Source organism: Natrix helvetica (genome assembly GCF_964273705.1).
Source record: "Natrix helvetica genome assembly, chromosome: 2".
NCBI lineage: Eukaryota > Metazoa > Chordata > Lepidosauria > Squamata > Natricidae > Natrix > Natrix helvetica.
In genome coordinates, this window is record NC_138552.1 from 171,244,756 (window position 1) to 171,263,793 (window position 19,038).

The following is a 19,038-nucleotide window of genomic DNA, read 5'->3' on the forward strand; positions in this document are numbered from 1 at the left end:
CCACCATCTCTTTTTCTCTCTTACTGGGGTGACCTTGGAAGAATTGGTCTGCCGTGCAGTTTTAAGTTACGCCCCTCCCTTTCCCAGTTCTAACAATGACTCAAAAATCTCACTCAGGATCAATGGAATAGGTGCATGTTAAAGAAGAAACATTTGGTTTATTCCACTGAAGCTTTTTTTTTAGAATAACTAATACTTCTTTTTGTGCTATCCCCATACCCATAATTCCAAATCAGAGGTGCATGTTAAAGAAGAAACATTTGCTTTATTCCACTGAAGCTTTTTTTTAGAATAACTAATACTTCTTTTTGTGCTATCCCCATACCCATATCTTCAAGAAACATGATGTTCCTATTTAACAAAGCTGTCTTGCAGCATATCTCTCTCTCTCTCTCTCTCTCTCTCTCTCTCTCTCTCTCTCTCTCTCTCTCTCTCTCTCTCTCTCTCTCTCTCTCTCACACACACACACACACACACACACACACACACACACACATGAAAGAAGACTGGACATACTGTAACTGAAAAATGAAAACAAGAGAACTACATCAGAGGTGGTATTCAGCAGGTTCTAACTAGTTCCGGAGAACCAATAAATACCACCTCTGACTGGCTCTGCCCCCATCTATTCTCTGCCTCCTGAGTCCCAGCTGATTGGGAGGGAATGGAGATTTTACAATAACCTTCCCCTACCATGCCCACCATGCCATGCCCACCAAGCCATATCATGCCCACCAAGCCACATCCACAGAACCGGTTGTAAAAGAAATTGAATCCCACCAATAAATTGTGTGTGTGTGTGTGTGTGTGTGTGTGTGTGTGTGTGTATTTTAAATATCCTATAATCTGTTCATCCTGCCTATGGCATGAATTGAGAAGTATGTTGATAAGCAACACAACAGTGGGGAAGGTGAGCAAAGGAGAGAGGCTAACGTAGCTGAACAGATCCTTTCCAAGCCGTAATCGGGACCGTCCTTTAACTGTTCTGCATTAGTGAAAGATCAGACAAAATCACAGCTACCGTATTCTTACACAAGAACATCCGAGTATCCCAAGGGAGAGAACCTGCACAAAGCACGTATAATTTCTGGTACAGCAGGACTCAGCTCTGTGCTGAAGTGTTATACATGACAAATCTATTCACTGGTAAGAGACAGCCTCTGGTGCAAAGCTGCATAGATTCTAGATACGGCACTGGGGACCGTGTCAAAAATTAAGAATTACTTTGGACTCAGTTGAACAACTGCAGGAGTATACAGGGCATCCTCAGCTTATGACCGTAATGGAGTCTGCATTGACTGTTCTTAGTCGTGATGGTCATAAAACAGGTCACCCACATGACTGATCCAATTCTATGGTATTTTTTGTGGTGGTTATTAAATGAACGTTATAAACCAATTGTTTGCTATGGGCCAGTTTTGCTGAAAATCAGAAGTAAATGCCGATTTTCAGCAAAAACATCTTGAAACATGGGCATGTGATTGTTGGGTACTGCAAACAGTTGCAAATGTGCTGAGGACCCAACATGCTGTAACATGACAATGGGGCAGTCACCCATCATAACTTTGGAACCAGATTGTGAGTACTCCAGGAAGATCTGTCACTACAGTTGTAAGCCGAACACCATCTGTAGGATCCAGTGTGACAGCAGCAGAAAGGAAGGATTATTAAAACAGTTGAGTCATGAAACTCAGGTACAACACAGAGGCAATATGGGTTTCTTATAAGGAATTTAGGTAGCTGCTTCAAAGATCTGGTGAAAAGCAGGGTCAGGACCAATTAATAGTTGAAAGGGAAGCCACCCAGACGTAACCCCAGGGCTACAGCTACATTGAGAAGTCACAAATATATCTCCAGGGGTCTCCACAGCATGTGATCAAAAAAGTCAAGGTGGCAGCCATAACAACATAATCGAAGGATTGCCTGGTTTTTTTTATTTTTATGTGCATCACATACATCATCCTGAGCCTTTTGGTCACATCTGGGAGCACCCCTGCATGTCTGAGAATTTGGCAGTAGGAAAAGGAAACAAAACTAAGCTGATCTTGCCTTCTGGTTATTACCTCCATATGGAAGATTTTCCTTACTGCTAGGAAGGAGACAAATTCATCAAGGGAGACAAGGACTTCCTGTTCTGACCTGGCCTTTGCAAGCAATGAGGAACCACCTACTCATGAGTAAAACAAATCCCTATTTAAAACAGGGCAGGAACAGTCTTTATTCACATTGGATAGACCAAACCAAAAATATTAGTCACAAGTGAAAGTGTTTTCCCCTTCTGAAACAGGGCACAAACAGTCTGGGTTCACATGAGAACTCAAGATAAAAAGTCCTTCAATGATTAGCCAAGCAGAAACACCGGCTGAGGCAAATTCACTACCTATTAGTTCCCAGCAGGGAGACTCCATTGGCACTTCCAATGCAGAGCCATTAATCCTGACAAACCTTGTTCTGGCAAAGGAATCTGTGATAACCGGCCACTCCCTAATCCCTACTTTTTATTTCCTAGCCAGGAAGCGGCTGGCTAGCATCTATGTCTTCTTTTCCCTGAGAGCCGGCTTATTGCTTTCCACTGCTCTCCTCTCCTTTTCTCACAATATGCATATACACATCTGGGGTGGGCCCCATCTGTTCCTCCCCCTCACTCAGCTCAGGGCCCAAAGACAGCTGCCTCTCCACCTGGGGGAGGATGGAGCTCTGCATCTGTTTCCTCATGAACCTCAGGCTCCCCCTCCCCCCCCCCTCCTTGTCTGACTCGGCTGCTAATTCTGCTGGCAGCCGACAGACCACAACCCTTCCCATCAAAGGAAACTTTGAATAAATATTATGGAACCGCCAAATGAAATAGACTAGGAACTGTTTTTATGTTTTAAAAAGCACTTTTAATCTGCAACTGTAACACCACTTTGAAGGACACTTTCAAAACCCTTAATTCAGCTACTTTCAGGAGAAGTATTAGCGTATGCAATTTCTTGATAAATTCAACTGGACATTGAGGCACCGCATCCTTCAGAACTTAATATTTTCCACCACGCAGTGTCTTTCTCTACTTTGCGGCACATTTTTTCCACTAAATGCAAGAATAAAAGCAGATTTGTCTAAAAGAGAACAATACAAATAGGATAGAAGGAATCAGTAAGAAAGCCTTTCTGTAAAGTAAATGACTAAATACTTTGGGGGCAGATTATTTAATAACTTGTGAAAGGACTCCGTCTTGATTTCGAAAACAGAAAATATCAATGGGAGGCAAATAATCCTTCATGTGTATAGCATAGAATTCACATAATGCTGGCACTCTTGCTATTATTTCTTAATACAATTAATGGCCCCGGGTCATACCATTAATACAATAAAACATAATGCAATTAGGTAAGAAGGTAAAAAGGCACCAGAAAAGACCAGTACTTTGTCTGTTCAGATTCTGCTATGTTTCATCTAATCATGTAGTAATTTATTTACATAAAATACTGTGGTGGTAGCTGGTGAGCCATGTTTTCTTCAGGGAAATGGCTTGTTAATAGTCCTTAATGGAGGTCTCTTTGTGGGAGCCGATTGTTGAGAGGCCTATTAATGCAGATGTTTTTGCAACCAGTGAACAATCAGAGCTTGAGCAAAGCCAAAACTATGAAAAGGATTAAGTGCGCATGGAGGATGGATGATGTGAAGAAGAAATATTTACGAAAGAGGACAGAAAGAAGATGTAAAAGTAAAACACTGCCCTTTTACCTCCATTCCTGGTGATTTACCTCAGGAGATCCATTCAGGGTTTGGGGCAAAAACAATCAGATTGTTACTTGCAAAAATTAATTAAATAAAGGAACAAACAAACAAACCAAAAAAAGCCATAGATATTCCATGTATCTATTACTGGATGGTGCCAACAATATTGCTTCCCATCCAAGAAACTTCTTCAGCTCTGACTGCCCACCATCCATCAAGCTTTACAACAGGCCTTTGGAGTTTCAAACAGATCTGACTCAGGCCCCTGAGGCTGAGTCCATAAAGAGAGAAACTACTCTGCCCACTGAAATTCTCTAACGATTCTCAGTCATCCAGGTCATGGTTATCCCAAAAGTGCTTTTTCAGGGGGCAACTGGACTTTCTTGTTTTTCTTCGAAGACGTTTCGCTTCCCATCCAAGAAACTTCTTCAGCTCTGACTGCCCACCATCCAGTCAGAGCTGAAGAAGCTTCTTGGGTGAGAAATGAAATATCTTTAAAGAAAAAATAAGAAAGTCCAGTTGCTGTCTGAAAAAGCACCTTTGGGATGCCAACTCCAAAGTTTGTCTCAGCTACATGCATGTACACACAAGGACTAGAGGTGGTATTCAGCAGGTTCTGACCAGTTCTGGAGAGTAGTCTGGAGAACCGGTAAATACCACCGCTGACTGGCCCTGCCCTGATCTAGTCTCTGCCTCCCGAGTCCCAGCTGATCGGGAGGGAATGGGGATTTTGCAGTAACCGTCCCCTACCACAGCCATCAAGCCATGCCATGCCCACCAAGCCACACCCACAGAACCAGTAGTAAAAATGTTGAATCCCACCACTGACAAGGACACACACAAATTTCTTCTGCCTTCAGGGAAGAGGCAGCAGTGACCAGGACCTCAAGAACCAGACTAACAGGTATACCCAAAAAGCAACAGAGCAGATCATCAAAAGGCTCAAGAAATGGCATTCGGACAGCTTTGACTGGAAGAAATCAGCTTGATAAGACTGGATTGAAAGGCAAGAAGAAGAAAGGCATAGGATTTCTTCAGAAGGAGCTACAAGGAACTTAGCCTTCACTTTCAAGATTTGTGTCAAATTAGATCCCTTTCTTCTGGTTTTATAGCACAAAGGCAATGAAGGCCTGGCACAAAGTGATTGAACTTTGCATGTTGTGTGGGCTGAGTGTAATTGAACAGCCCAGTTCTTCCGATGGAAGGGTCTTGTACTTAGACCCTGCATTTAGTGAAGCCAAGGAGGTCAGAGTTATTCGAGATTGCTTCCTACAGAGAAACAATTGAAGGAAAGCAAGATTTTATTCAGACTAAGCTGGGGAGCCTAAGTTCCCTAAAAAAGGGAGTTTATTAAGATTCTAAATAAATAGCTATGTTTGAGTGAAACAGTGGAAGAAGAGAAATCTAAACCACTCAAGTACAAAATGTATACCTATTGATTTTTTTTTCTTTTAAATGAACAGCTTAAGAAACACGTTTATCTCAGAAAGTTAAAATAACAATTTTTGCTTTAAAGAAAATTCATTACCAACCTTACATATCAACCATACACACACACACACACACACACACACACACCACATATGCATCAATAGGTTAGTGCTAATCTTTTGCTTAAGTTCCACATTCCTTCAAATGGGTAATGAAATCACAATTTCATTAATATTTTGTTGGGAGGAAAAGCATACGGACATTTTAAGCAACCCAGCTGAATTGTGTGTGGTTCAAAGTTTTTAGCACATTCATTAACAGGCATAAAACCCCCAGTTTCTTTATTAAAGATAAATCAGTTGCTAAGAAATGGCAATGTGAATAATGCACAACTGAGCTCATTTAAATTAATTTTCTCATCAAATTTTACTTAGCTGAAGTACCAGCCAATGAGGTCACCTTCTGTTTAGGAATGGAGAGAAGCGTTAAGGGCTATATTTTTAATGGAACCAATTAGCATTTTCTCAAGATGTACATGCCATTTATCATTCCAAAGGGAATGTGGCATGACATTGCAGTGACCTTTGCTCTCCTAAAGGGAGGCTATTGTTTCTCTCAGCAAACTCAGAAGGTGATGAAGGCACATGCACAGGAGATCTGATTGTCTATCACGTTTTAAGTTTATTCTTTATACCTAAGAGGTGAAGTTACTGAAAAAAAATATGGACAGAAGTTCATTCAGCATAAAAATGGTGGCTGGGCTCAGCTTAAAAATCTTCTTTAACAGGTGAAGGTTCCCCTCGCACATATGCTAGTCCAGGGGTGGCGAACAAGTTCGACAAAAAGAGCCAAAATTTTAAACTGTGAGAGTCAGAGAGCCACACCACGCAGTGACCTGCCAAAACAGACAAACACTCACACAAAAGCATATAATTTTAACAATAATATATTAAACACATAATATAACATGCTCAGTCAGGTGTTTTTTGTTACCTTGTTGGAGTGTGAGTGCCCTGCAGAAGGATGACCTATGAATACTAAGTATACCCCATCTTGTTGGCACATAGGTAAAAGTAAAAATAAGACGTCTCCTCTTCAGTTGAGCCCGACTCTAGGGGGCAATGCTTATCTCCATTTCTTAGTCAAGAGAGCCATGTTATCCAAAGACACTTCCGTGGTCATGTGGCCAGCATGATTTATATGCCAAGGTGCACAGAACACTTGTTACTTTCCCATAAAAAGTGGTACCTATTTATCTACTTGCATTGGCATGCTTTTGAACTGCTAGGTGGGCAGGAGCAAGGGTGAGGACGGGAGCTCACTCATCACATGGCACCTGAGTCTCAAACCCAGGCTGCCAGCTTTCCAGCTGACAAGCTTAGAATCTTTTAACCACTGAGCCATCACATCTCTTTGATGGCACAAAATCAATCATTCAGATATGTTAGGCAAACACAATCAAAAGTGATGTCCAAAGTTTTACTAATTCACAGCTCCGGGGAAAAAAAGTTGGAGATAGAGATTAAATAAATTAGGGAATAATATAGAGCAATATCTCTTACTCTCAGCAATGTTCAGTTAGGTGGACTTCAACTCCCAGAATTCCCCAGCCAGTATTAGCTGTTCAATCATACAAATGTGTAATTGCAATATTTGAATACTGCCAATTTCACATGAAAGCTTGCCTATTATCTTCAATGCAAGGTTTACAAGATACAATGACTTTCTGGAGGCTCGGATCGCGCGCTCCCTTTCGGCGCTAAACCCGGAAGTACGGTCGATGCGACAACGCTTGCCTGCGCTCCACCAGCTCGGCTGGGAACGGAATCCGAGCTGGTGGAGCGCAGGCAAGCGTCGTCGCGTCGACCGTACTTCCGGGTTTAGCGCGCGATCCGAGCCACAGTATACTAAATAATGATAAGAGGCAAAGAGCCTCATTCATTTTGGCCAGGAGCCGCATGCGGCTCACGAGCCGCGTGTTCGCCACCCCTGTGCTAGTCGTTCCTGACTCTAGGGGGCGTGCTTATCTCCGTTTCAAAGCCAAAGAGCCAGCAGTGTCCAAAGACATCTCTGTGGTCATGTAGTCGGCATGACTAAGTGCTGAAGGCACACAGAATGCTGTTACCTTCCTACCAAAGTGGTACCTATTTTTGTACTTGCATTTTTACATGCTTTTGAACTGCTAGGTTGGCAGAAACTGAGACAAGTAACGGGAGCTCAATCCGTTACACGGCGTTAGGGATTCAAAGCGCTGAACTGCCAACCTTCTGATTGACAAGCTCAGCATCTTAGCCACTGAGCCACCACATCCCATAAAGAAGGTCAAAAAATTATCAACTTAATCCCTCTTTGCCATATCCTCCTTGTCCCAAAGATGCTTTTTCGGGAGGCAACTGGACTTTCTTGTTTTTTTCCTTTTGAAGACATTTTGCTTCCCCAAAGCACCTTTGGGACAACCATGACCTGGACGACTGAAAATCTCTACAGACTTTTAGCTATGCAGTTTGGGATGAACACCCTTCAAATGGTGTGGAATAGATTTCCAGAAGAAAAATTGCAGACTACAGGAACCAGGAGCGCTACTCAGGAGACCCTGAGGACACAGATAAACTTCTAAGTGCTTCAATGACCCTCTAAAAGGATGCAAATGTCCAGCTACTGCAAGGAATATAAGTCCTTCCATTCCCCAGTATCCTCTCAGAGCTAAAGAAGCTTCTTGGATGAGAAGCGAAACATCTTCAAAAGAATAAAGAAGAAAGTCCTGTTGCCTCCTTAAAAAAGCACCTTTAGGACAACCATGACCTGGATGACTAAGAATCTCTACAGACTTTCAGATCCTCCTTGATTATAAGTCAAAGATGCTTCTCATTTTCACTCAACTGTCTCTCCAAAACACAGTTTGTTTCTCCCCTGTACTGAAATCCCATTTACTTTGTCCCTGCTTGTAATATATGTAAGCAAGTAAGTCAGATAGCCCTGTAACTTTACTTAGTGGCATTATAATTTCTGTGATAGCTTTCACGACAGAGGTGGTATTCAGCAGGTTCTGACCAGTTCTGGAGAACCTGTAGCGGAAATTTTGAGTAGTTCGGAGAACCGGTAAATACCACCTCTGACTGGCGCCACCCCCATCTATTTTCTGCCTCCCGAGTCCCAGCTGATCGGGAGGGAATGGGGATTTTGCAGTAACCTTCCCCTGCCACGCCCACCAAGCCACGCCCACAGAACCAGTAGTAAAAAAAATTGAATCCCACCACTGTTTCACGAGACCCTTCAAAACTGGAATGATCTTCATGCAATGAGCAGTTGTGCTGCATAGAGCACCTTTTCTGAATCTTTACTGCTGTGGTAGCAAATAGTCAGCACTGTGAGGTCAAGAGGCCCTTTGGTAAATATAGGACATCAAAACTTTCTCATGCTGGTAAACTGATAGGACCCAGCTGCTGCTGAGAAACACAGATTTGTCCAACGTGGTTTTGTTCTGTGGTGTTTGATGTTCATCAGACAATGTCCTTTGCCTGAAAACAAGGGAGATTCTCTACATTCACAATAGGAGAGGCTATTCATTGAATTAATCATCTCAATTCAATTCCAAAACAGCTATTTCAAAATATTCCAACAACTTGGCTGTGTGTGGGAGCTGTTCTGTTCTCTTGTTTTCAGTGAGCCTGGTAGGAAAGATGTATACCTTGTTTCCTGTGATGCAGGAATGACCAATCTGGGCTGCATACTGTAATGCTTTGATTTATTTTTGATACTAGTTGCCTATCATTTTATATTGTTATTCCATTAACTTGGCTTACCTGGGAAGGTTGACATTATTGCAGACTGACCAGAGTGAGTGCTACGGAAATTTCAGTAAAAGAAGCAGCAGGAAAACCTGCTTTAGTGTCTTCATCTGGTTCATAAGAAGACGCAACCATTGCAATTTTCTGAAAGCCTTCGGTGCTTTGGAAAGTGCAGAGGTACATAGCAAAAGTTGCCAGCAAATTTGTAACTGATAAAGAGACAGAAGGGAGGAATGGCAAAATCCATGGAGAATGAACTAATGTTTTATTTATTCGGTTCATTCAGGTTAATGATATTTTAATTTAAAAAATTAAATCAAACTTAGTTCTAATCCCAACTCTTTCCTTTTGGGAGTTCAGCTCCTTCACATGCTACTCATAGGTTAAGTAGGGGTCATTGACCGAAAAACATTGTGTGCAACTATGCTAATGTTCCTTGATGTTGGTCAGGACCTTCCAGCTTTACCTCTTATAGCTGCAAGCTGGGCTCTAGCTGGATTTCTCTTGTAGTCAGGGCTTAGTTCTTTGCTTTCTTGCTGCTTTACTTCTTTTGCCTTCTGGCATCACAATTCTGATGATCAATAACCCCTCTTTCACATAAACCAGGAGGAGGGAGGGGGACTGAGAAGCAGAAGATGCCAATAATTGTTTATGGAGATTCTCAGTCATCCAGGTCATAGTTGTCCCAAATGTGCTTTTTCAAGAGGCAGCTGTACTTTCTTGTTTTCCTTTGAAGACACTTCAGAGCTGAAGAAGCTTCTTGGATGAGAAGCAAAACATCTTCAAAGAAAAACAAGACAGTCCAGTTGCCTCTTGAAAAAGCACCCTTGTGAGAACTGGGGTAACAGTCCAGCATAGTAACCCTGGAAAAGAGGTGGTGCCCATACAAAGAGGCATGACCAGTTTTATGGGGATCCTGGAAGTTCTAAGGAGAGATTATCGGCAACAAGGCTGCTTAGGTATCACCTTCTTTGATTTCTAGAAAAGAGCATATGGAATGTAACGGGATAGGCAGAAGGGTGCATATGCTTGTTGTAGGAAAGTGAACAGCCTTAAGAAATAGAGTCTGCTGAATGACATGAGTAGGGATGTAAATTTTTGCTTTATGTTTTTTAAATAATGATTTGTCTGATGGGTAGTAAATCTAGGAAGGGAATACTTAAGAATATTTGGTGAGGAAATGAGTGGGGCAAAGCAAGTCTGTTGTCTTCTTAGGATAGAGTAGGGTAGAGTAGAGTAGAGAAGAGAAGAGTAGAGTGTCAGGCCTGTAGTTATGCTTCTTTTAGGATCTTTGGCCTGCCACACTTTCTTATAATTTTCTATGTGTTTCATTAGTGTAGTAGTTGGGAGGGGGGAATAGAAAGGAGTAGATTTGTGGAATGTATTGTTGTCATTCTTTTATAGAAGCTCAAAGTCATCTTTTGTCTCCGCACCTCGACACCTGACCGGAAGCAGAGGGGTGTAGATGCCAGCGTGGAAGTTGATGATTGGAAGATGTGATGGATTATGGGGTGTGGGGATAGATGATGAACTTTCAACTGGGTGGAATTCCAGGAAGAACATTAGAGTTGGAATTCCATAGACATGCTAACTTGCCTGTATGAATAAATTGGAACGTTAAGGATGATTCTGCCTGGTCTCTGATTGATTTCATATATGATATTTAGAATGCCTGACATAGAGTAGAGTAGAGTACAATAGAATAGAATAGAATAGAATAGAACAGAATAGAATAGAATAGAATAGAATTTTTTATTGGCCAAGTGTTATTAGACACACAAGGAATTTGTCTTTGGTGCATATGCCCTCAGTGTCTGGCGCCCATGTGAGCAAAGCACATGTAAAGCAAACCGGCAGCAACCCATCCCTGGTTATTACATGTACTGGCAATCTCTTTTTTCTCTGCCACATTCCTATAATGTTGCATCCATTTTAATCCGCAATCTATGAGTGAGACAACTTTAGCCCATTCTTAACTCACCAGGGTTATTAGGGCATCTCCTTCTTTACTTGGTCGCTCTCCAAGGGTTTTCTCGGGGTCTTAACATTGGCTAAGTTTTGATCTGCATTGTCTTAGATAGAAGTCAGGAAGCTGCACTCACTGGGAACCAAGACAATAGATATTTGATAGTGATAAGTACTGAGAACAGCAAATTTCAGGCCAATGGAGATTTCTGCCAGGTATACCTTGAATTGAGCTAGGAGAAAAGCTTCATAAATATATGCTTGGAGCTTTCATGTCTTGGTAACCAAGAAGCAGACTGGTCTCCACAATGTAGAAGTCCTAGTGAGGCTATCGTATAATTCCTTCCATCTGAAGTAACGTTCTAGTATCTTAGGAACTCATTTGGGCTTAACACAGGAAGAGCGGGCAGAAGGGCACTGCGGCTGGCTGGTGCGCCAATCTCTGTGTGCACCAGGTCATCAGGTAAAAACCTCTCTCTGATGTTTCTCATAAGATGTTTAATAACTTTGTGGCCTAGTTTAAATCCCAGTGTTCTATCTCTCTTTTTATTTCATTATCTTTCTGCAAGCTAGTCGATCTGCAGCAGTAATGTTCCTGGCATCTGACATTGTGAGCAGAATGCTTAGTGCGTTTTGGATCTGGGACACTTATAGATATTTCTATCTGCCACCAAAAGGAAAAAAGCTCTCACTTTAGCTACTCTGAAACAGCACTTCTTAACCTGGGCCATTTTAAGATGGGTGGACTTCAACTCCCAGAATTCCCCAGCCAGCATGCTGGGAGTTGAAGAGTCCACCCATCTTAATATGGCCAAGATTAAGAAACTCTGCTCTGAACACTACATTTGCGGTTCTGATTGTTTAAGAAAGGAAGAGGATGAATTAATCATTAGGCAAAGCATATTGAGACTATATAATTTAGCCTTGTATTAATATGCCAACCATTAACCCAGCGCTTAGTACACTAAATGGCACTGAAAGGAATAGCCAGGTGAGAAAAATAAAGCTGTAGTCATTAAAAAGTTCATAGAATGGCTCCATGAATCATTATTTCAAAACTCAGAACTGGGTAATTATTTTGTGGAACTCTGATTTCAGTATGTGGTGAGAATTCTTGAGATTTTCCTCCCAGTATCATTTTTCATAGGCCATGCTCCTTGGATCATTTCCTCCTTCAGTAAAGAGGTAGGCGGAGACCTTGGGGGTATGATTATCATGTGAACAACTCATCAGTTGGTACTCAGTTGCAGTTGCACGTACATTGCAAATGATTTGGCCTTTGGATTTGACCTTAGTCTAGCCATTGCATTTCAATGGAGAATTTAGATTTTAAATTATTTTCACAAAGCACAAGATGTGCGGTTGGCGACTGGCTTAAAGTATGAAAACGATCCTGGGGAACGAGTATGTCCCCAGGGTCAAATGCTCTCCCCGAAAACAAAAGGATCTGCCATATGGACATATCCTACATCTTTCTCTGTGATGACACACAACTCAAAAGGAACATTCTCTCACCCTCACCCCCACCCTTGGAGAATCATATGCCTCCCCCATAAATGAGATACTGGAGGTCCTTGCTGGTTCAATAGGAGTGTTGAGCCCCTGCCAGTTGTCTTTTTGTGTGCTGTCTTCTTCCTTCCTTCCTTCCTTCCTTCCTTCCTTCCTTCCTTCCTTCCTTCCTTCCTTCCTATCTTTCTATCATATTATCACCCAACTCAAACAAAGTGACTCTTGGTAGTGCATAAAAGGAAAAAGTGGGAAAATCAAACAACTGCACAAAGCAAAGCAAATATGTCATAAAGATTGGATACAGCTGGATTTATTATAAGGTGACTTATGACCAGTAGCCTAGTAGCTTAATAATCAGTCAAACTTACAATAGACCACTGGGGTCCCACTGTCACGTGATCACATTTTACAATGATTTTACTTCCAGTTTTTCATACACACACAAAAAATCCTGTTGTGAACTGTGGTATTTACCTAATGATTGCAGTAGCTGGTTTTCAACCATTACATCCATTTAGTGATTGCTGAAAAAAAAAGCTGTAAAATTGGGTGTGTCATTTGGGTGACCCGTTGTAAGGCCAATCTTAACTGACAACTGCAATGGGCAGGCTCCATTAAGTTCAGGACTACCTTTAACTCCTAAGAATCAAGACTCAATTTCTATATTTTTTTCTCCCAGTTTTATTATTATGGATTTTCAATTTAATTGAATAATAATAATAATAATAATAATAATAATAATAATAATAATAATAATAATAATAATAATAATAGTAACTCACCTTGTTGAAAAACAATTATAGAGCAAGCTTATGAAAAAAAAGGGATTGGTCCCTCTGTGTTTCTTCTATCAGCCAGTTGGCTTTTCGGGGGGGGGGGGAATTTCCATTGCAACTTCCGAAGAAATGCAGAAGCTTGGCAGGAAAGAAAGGAGAGCAATAATTTGGTGGACTCTGTTTATATAAGCAGGAAAATCAACTCAGGCAAGACTTTTTAATGTGATCAAAAGGATAAAAATTAGATTTGGTGGTGAGTGACTTAGAGAAGTGGAGAGAATCAGGCCTATTATAAGTAAAACTTACTAGAAAATGACTGGAGGGATAAAGATCAGCTTCCTTGCATTATTTCTCTGCATAGATAAATTCTGCAAACAAGGAGTGCAGCTTCCCACTTAGATTCTTTCTAAGTATGATGGGTAGGAAAATTAGGGATATTGGATGTTCTCTAAGGATGGAGAAGGGGAACATTTTTGGAAGCTCTTGATTGCCAAAACCCGTCTTTCTAGCCTTAAATATAGTACTAAAGAGCCATTTTACAGTGGTTAGAATGCAGTATTGCAGACAAACTCTGACCACAGCCTGGAGTTCGATTTTGCCAGGCTCAAGGTTTGACTCAGCCTTCTGAGATCAGTAAAATGATGGTTGGGGGCAATATACTGACATTTGTAAACTGCTCAGAAAGCACTGTAAAGCACTGTGGAGTTACATCAGTCTAAGTGCTGGTGCTATTGCTATTGCTATTGCTATAGCTCCCAAACTGTATTCCTTGGATTGATGAGGTCTCCCAAATGTTTACTATAGTCTCTTTGGATTCTTCAATCAAGAGATAATGTTGTCACTGTAGTGTATCACTATTCTGTACAATACTACTACCGTATTACTAATCTTCATCTTCAGAAAATCACTGGCTATAGCTATGCCATACATGTTATTTATTACATTGCTGTCCTCTTAACAAGAACAAACTTCTAGGCTGACTGAGTGGTTAGGAGTGCCCCAAATTCACCCAGTGGCCTCATGTTTATTTATTACTGGAATGGAACCTGGGTCTTCACTATTTAGTTCAATACTTTAGCCACTCTTATACACTGCACTCAGCATGGAAATATTTACTAGACCAATTGACTAGGTAAATTGGCAAACAAGGTCCAGGCAGAAGAAGATCATCATGGCTTCAAAACCTAAGGGATTGGTTTGGACAAAACTCAGCAGCCCTTTTTCATGCGGCTGTTGACAAAAATAGGATCACCGACATCCGATGACGGATATGGCACAAGAAGAAGAATTTAATAGGTACAAAGAAAAAATATGCAGCAAACTTTCAAGATTTCCAGATTCCTTCATCAGCAAGAAGCAGATAGTGTAGGGTTTTCCAAACTGTGAGGATTTGGAACAGAGCCAAGGGGAGATGGGAGGAACCTTTTAGTTCCATTGTTGCAATACTTCCTCCTTCCCCAAAGTTTCATTGTGTTGTTGTCATTGTTTGTTTGTGTTCATTCCGATATTTGGATTAAGGGATGTTGTGTATATTAAGATGATAGTAAATGGAGGTGTGATGGCAAAATGTTTAGAAATCTCTGAGGAGGTGAGTAAGAGGATAAAGAGATTATGGGAAAGGCTAACTTGATTCCAAAATTATGGGATCTGTATGGCAAATAGCAATAGCATTTATATACTGCTTCACAGGGCTCTACAGCCCTCTCTAAGCAGTTTACAGAGTCAGCCTATTGCCCTCCAACAATCTGGGTCCTCATATTTACAGACCTTGGAAGGATGGAAGGCTGAGTCAACCCCGAGCCAGTCAGGATTGAACTCCAGGAGTGAGCAATGAGTTAGCATGCAGTGCTGCATTCTCACCACTGTGCCCATATGGCTCATATTCATAGTTTTAGATCATACCCAGGATACCTCCCTACTGAATATTCTTTTAAGTCTAGCTTAGATATAATCTACCTTGGCAATGTCTTTTCTTCTTCTATATCTCCATGATGTTACTTTCATTTCACATCCAGCTCATGAATGAAACCAGCTTAAGTCATCCTTATCTGTGTTAATGCATGTTTTTCCCATACAGCTGATCACATCCAGCAATAGCTACAAAGTGAGTAAAATATGTCATGCTTCACCACATGGCAGCAAAGCTAGCAAGGGCCAGGGGAATGAGAGGAACACATCCTGACTTTTATGACTGACATGGGCATAATCCCCAGACAGCAATGGAATCCACTGCCATTCTGCTGCAGCTTAAATGTATTGTACGTGCTTGTTTAGCCTATTTCCTTCTTGCAACAATTTTAAAAAAGGTCTCTTGGCAGCTTACCTAGAATAAATAATACTGGTAGAACATCTGCGGTACAAGCTAAAGACCAACTGTCACAAATAAAAGACAATAAGGCTAAAGAGCTTGGAGACTAGAGCCATATAGCACTTTGGCTCTGGAAGAAGAAAAGAGTTTTGGAGTGTTAGAGGGATGCAAGTAGCACCCATCAGCAACTTCTTAAATTGAAAGGCCTCTTTTCGCTCAATTGGAGCCCAGCTGAAGAGGGGAGGGAGCAGATCATGGGAGAAGAAGAGTTGTCAACTGGCACTAGGTGTCTAAAACATCTTTTCTCCCAGGGCTGACAGTTTGTCCAAATTGTTCAATAGCAATACAGCATTCAGCTCACAGGATCTTCACTGCTTTAATTCCCTGTCTCTCTCTCTCTCTCTCAAAAAAAAATACTCAATGAAATGATGCAATGACAAGAACAAGCCATCACTTGATGTTCCCAAACTCTGAAGAACTGAAAGTCCGACTTGATTGCCTATATAAAGAGAGGAGAGGTTCTTCATAAACTAGAGTTCCCAGAAGCCACACCCCAAAAAATGATCAATAGCACAACATATAGATCCCAAAAGAACAGACAATATTTATTGCCTGTCCCCATGGACAAAGTTAATTGACTCCCATATGCTTTTGCCATTTTCTCTCTCTCACCCAAACAATTCACCCAAGTACTCATACAATTTCTTGTCCCTTCTTCCAGAGAAGGTGGAGGAGAAAGCTGAAGGACAGATGATTTAATATGCCTCTCTACATCAAAAACCATATAATGCAATGTTCTATTAGTCTGGGCCTCTTTTCCAGAAGACTGGTTTCTATTTTATGGCAATTAAATCATGTTCTTTCTCATGAACCTTTGCGTTCTGGCTAGGTTGTATGTCTTGAGCAAAGGCTATTAGCATCCTGCAGTATTTAGTTTATGTACAAGAGTTTATGATAAACAGAAGAATGTGCTTACATTTCCTGGGGAATTAAATATTCAGGTATACCTGTTTATACTAGTGCATTGTTTAATTTTTTCTGGGATATCTTCTCCCCATTAAAGTTTCATTTGTATTTATATATGGGGGAGTGAATGAGAAACAACCTCGTATAGGTCCATATTCCTAAAGAGAAAATGGACTTTATAAATGAAAGTGCCTTTGACAAAATTATTAGTCAAAACTCTACCAGTCTTGATTCTGACTGTAGTTTTGGATACCATTCAGTCTCTAGCAGAAGAAAAAAGTATCAAGACAATTTAGGTTGCACTGATTATTAAGCAAAATCCAGAGTGATGGATCAAAATGCACAGTGCTAGAAAAAGGTTTCAAAATATGCTAGTCATCCACAAAATAGGCTAGCACCCCCCACCCCACTTCAGTGGGGTTTTTTTACAGAGTCCCGCCTAAGGCTCATGAAAGAATCCCAGTAGCTGTTTTACTCATGGATAGACTATACTCATAAGGAGATCTTTACTCAATGGTTATATGAGCAACCTTTTCGTTATTGCTTTTGGCTCCTGATAAAACTAAGTGGCCACAGCTAGTGGAGCATCCCAGATAATATCTAGAAAGGCATGGAGAGAGTTTTTCCATGAAGAAGCAGAGAAAGCTACAACTGTTTTGCTCTCTCTCCTGCTGCAGAGTGCATTTCCTTATGGCCCCTGCTGTTCAAAGTTGACAGCAAAGTTTGCTATATAAACCAGTGATGAGATTCATTTTTTTTACTGATGGTTCTGTGGGTGTGGCTTGGTGGGCGTGGCAGGGGAAGGATACTGCAAAATCTCCATTCCCTCCCCACTCCAGGGGAAGGTTACTGCAAAATCCCCATTTCCTCCCGATTAGCTGAGAGTCAGGAGGCAGAGAATAGACGGGGATGGGGCCAGTCAGAGATGGTGTTTACCAGTTCTCCAAACTACTAAAAATTCCCACCACCAGTTTTGCAGAACTGGTCAGAACCTGCTGAATACCACCTCTGATCTAAACCAACTTGGAGACCTAATCAGTAGAGCACAAGAATGCAGTTCCAAAAAGCTGGGGCCATCTCTTATCCAAAGCAGATTAGTGCTAGTAGATTGAGCCCAGAACCAGAGGGGATAAATGACCACATCAGCTTGTTCTGACCCCCCTTCTCGTATACCAAAGCACTCCGAAACAAGGTCTCTGCAAGATGTTTTATTTACATACAGTTTAAACCTTGGCAGCAATCCAGCCTGCCAAGGTCCAGATAACACCTGGGCAGCAATCCAGCCTGCCAAGGTATGACACAGATTTGAGAGCATCTCCAACTCTAATGATGAGTTGATTCCTGCAAAACAACTTTCAGAAAGTCCTTCCTTAAATAGCCTTGATGGGAGCCTGATTACGATCACCTGAATCCAATCATCTCTTGTAAATGCGTAGCTGTTCTCTACGTCTATCAGCTCTCTGTTGCCGGGCATCCAGAAACCACTCCCTTGTCTCCTCCCCTCTGCTTCAAGGCATGACATCAGGAGCACACTCCCTTTGGCTTTCACTACTGCTCCTGGTGGCCAACCAGCCTCTCTGATCCCTGCTCAGAGTCGGAACCCTGTCCAGGATCCTCCCCATCCTCCAGAGCCAACTCATAGGGACCCTCGCTGTTGGAGTCTGGTGGCAGCTCCAACAGCTCCTGCTGGGCCACAACACTATCCCTCACTGCAGGGCCCTTCCCCTGGGTCTGACTCTTGGGATGTGGCTTCGAGGGATATTGGGCATGATAGGCTCGCATCAGAGCAGGGGCATGCACGGCCGTCGCATCGGTCCAGGTCCCCCCGTCTGAGTCCTCGTCTGTCCAGTCTACCAAATACTGGAACCGTCCCTTGAGCCATCTCGAGTCACAGATACGGGTCACTTCGTGCGGTGGCCACGTGTCCACCTCATGCGATGACGGCTGGGGGGAAGAGGGTTGGCGGAGAGGACAAGCCAACCACTCCGGGATTAGGAGTGAGCGATGGAACACCAGGTGCACTCGCATCGAGCATGGGAGTGTTAGGCGATAGGCCACTGGGTTGATGACGGCCTCCACGGGGAACGGCCCAAGATACCGGTGGTCCAACTTCTTAGTCGGCCGATGGGATGGGAGATGCTGCGTGGAGAGCCACACGCGATCTCCCACAGCCAACTCTGGCACTGCACATCGAGACTTATCTGCTACCCCTCTGTAGTCCTCCTTTGCCTGATTCAGATAGCAACGCACCACTTGGTGGACCGCCTGGAGCTCAGAGAGGAAGTCCTGCGCTGCGGGGTCCGGAGAGTCCACTGGGGTGAGAGGGAAAAAGCAAGGGTGGTACCTGACGTTCGCCATGAAGGGTGTCGTCCGTGTGGAGGTATGCTGCAAGTTGTTAAACGTGAACTCCGCCTGGCTAGGTACTCCGCCCAGTTGTTCTGCTGCTGGTTAACGAAGCAGCAAAGGTACTGTTCTAGAATCCCAATCACCTTCTCCGTCCCCCCATCAGTTTTGGGATGGTGCGCCGAGGACAAACAAACCTGGACATCTAGAGCCGCCATCAGCCCTTTCCAGA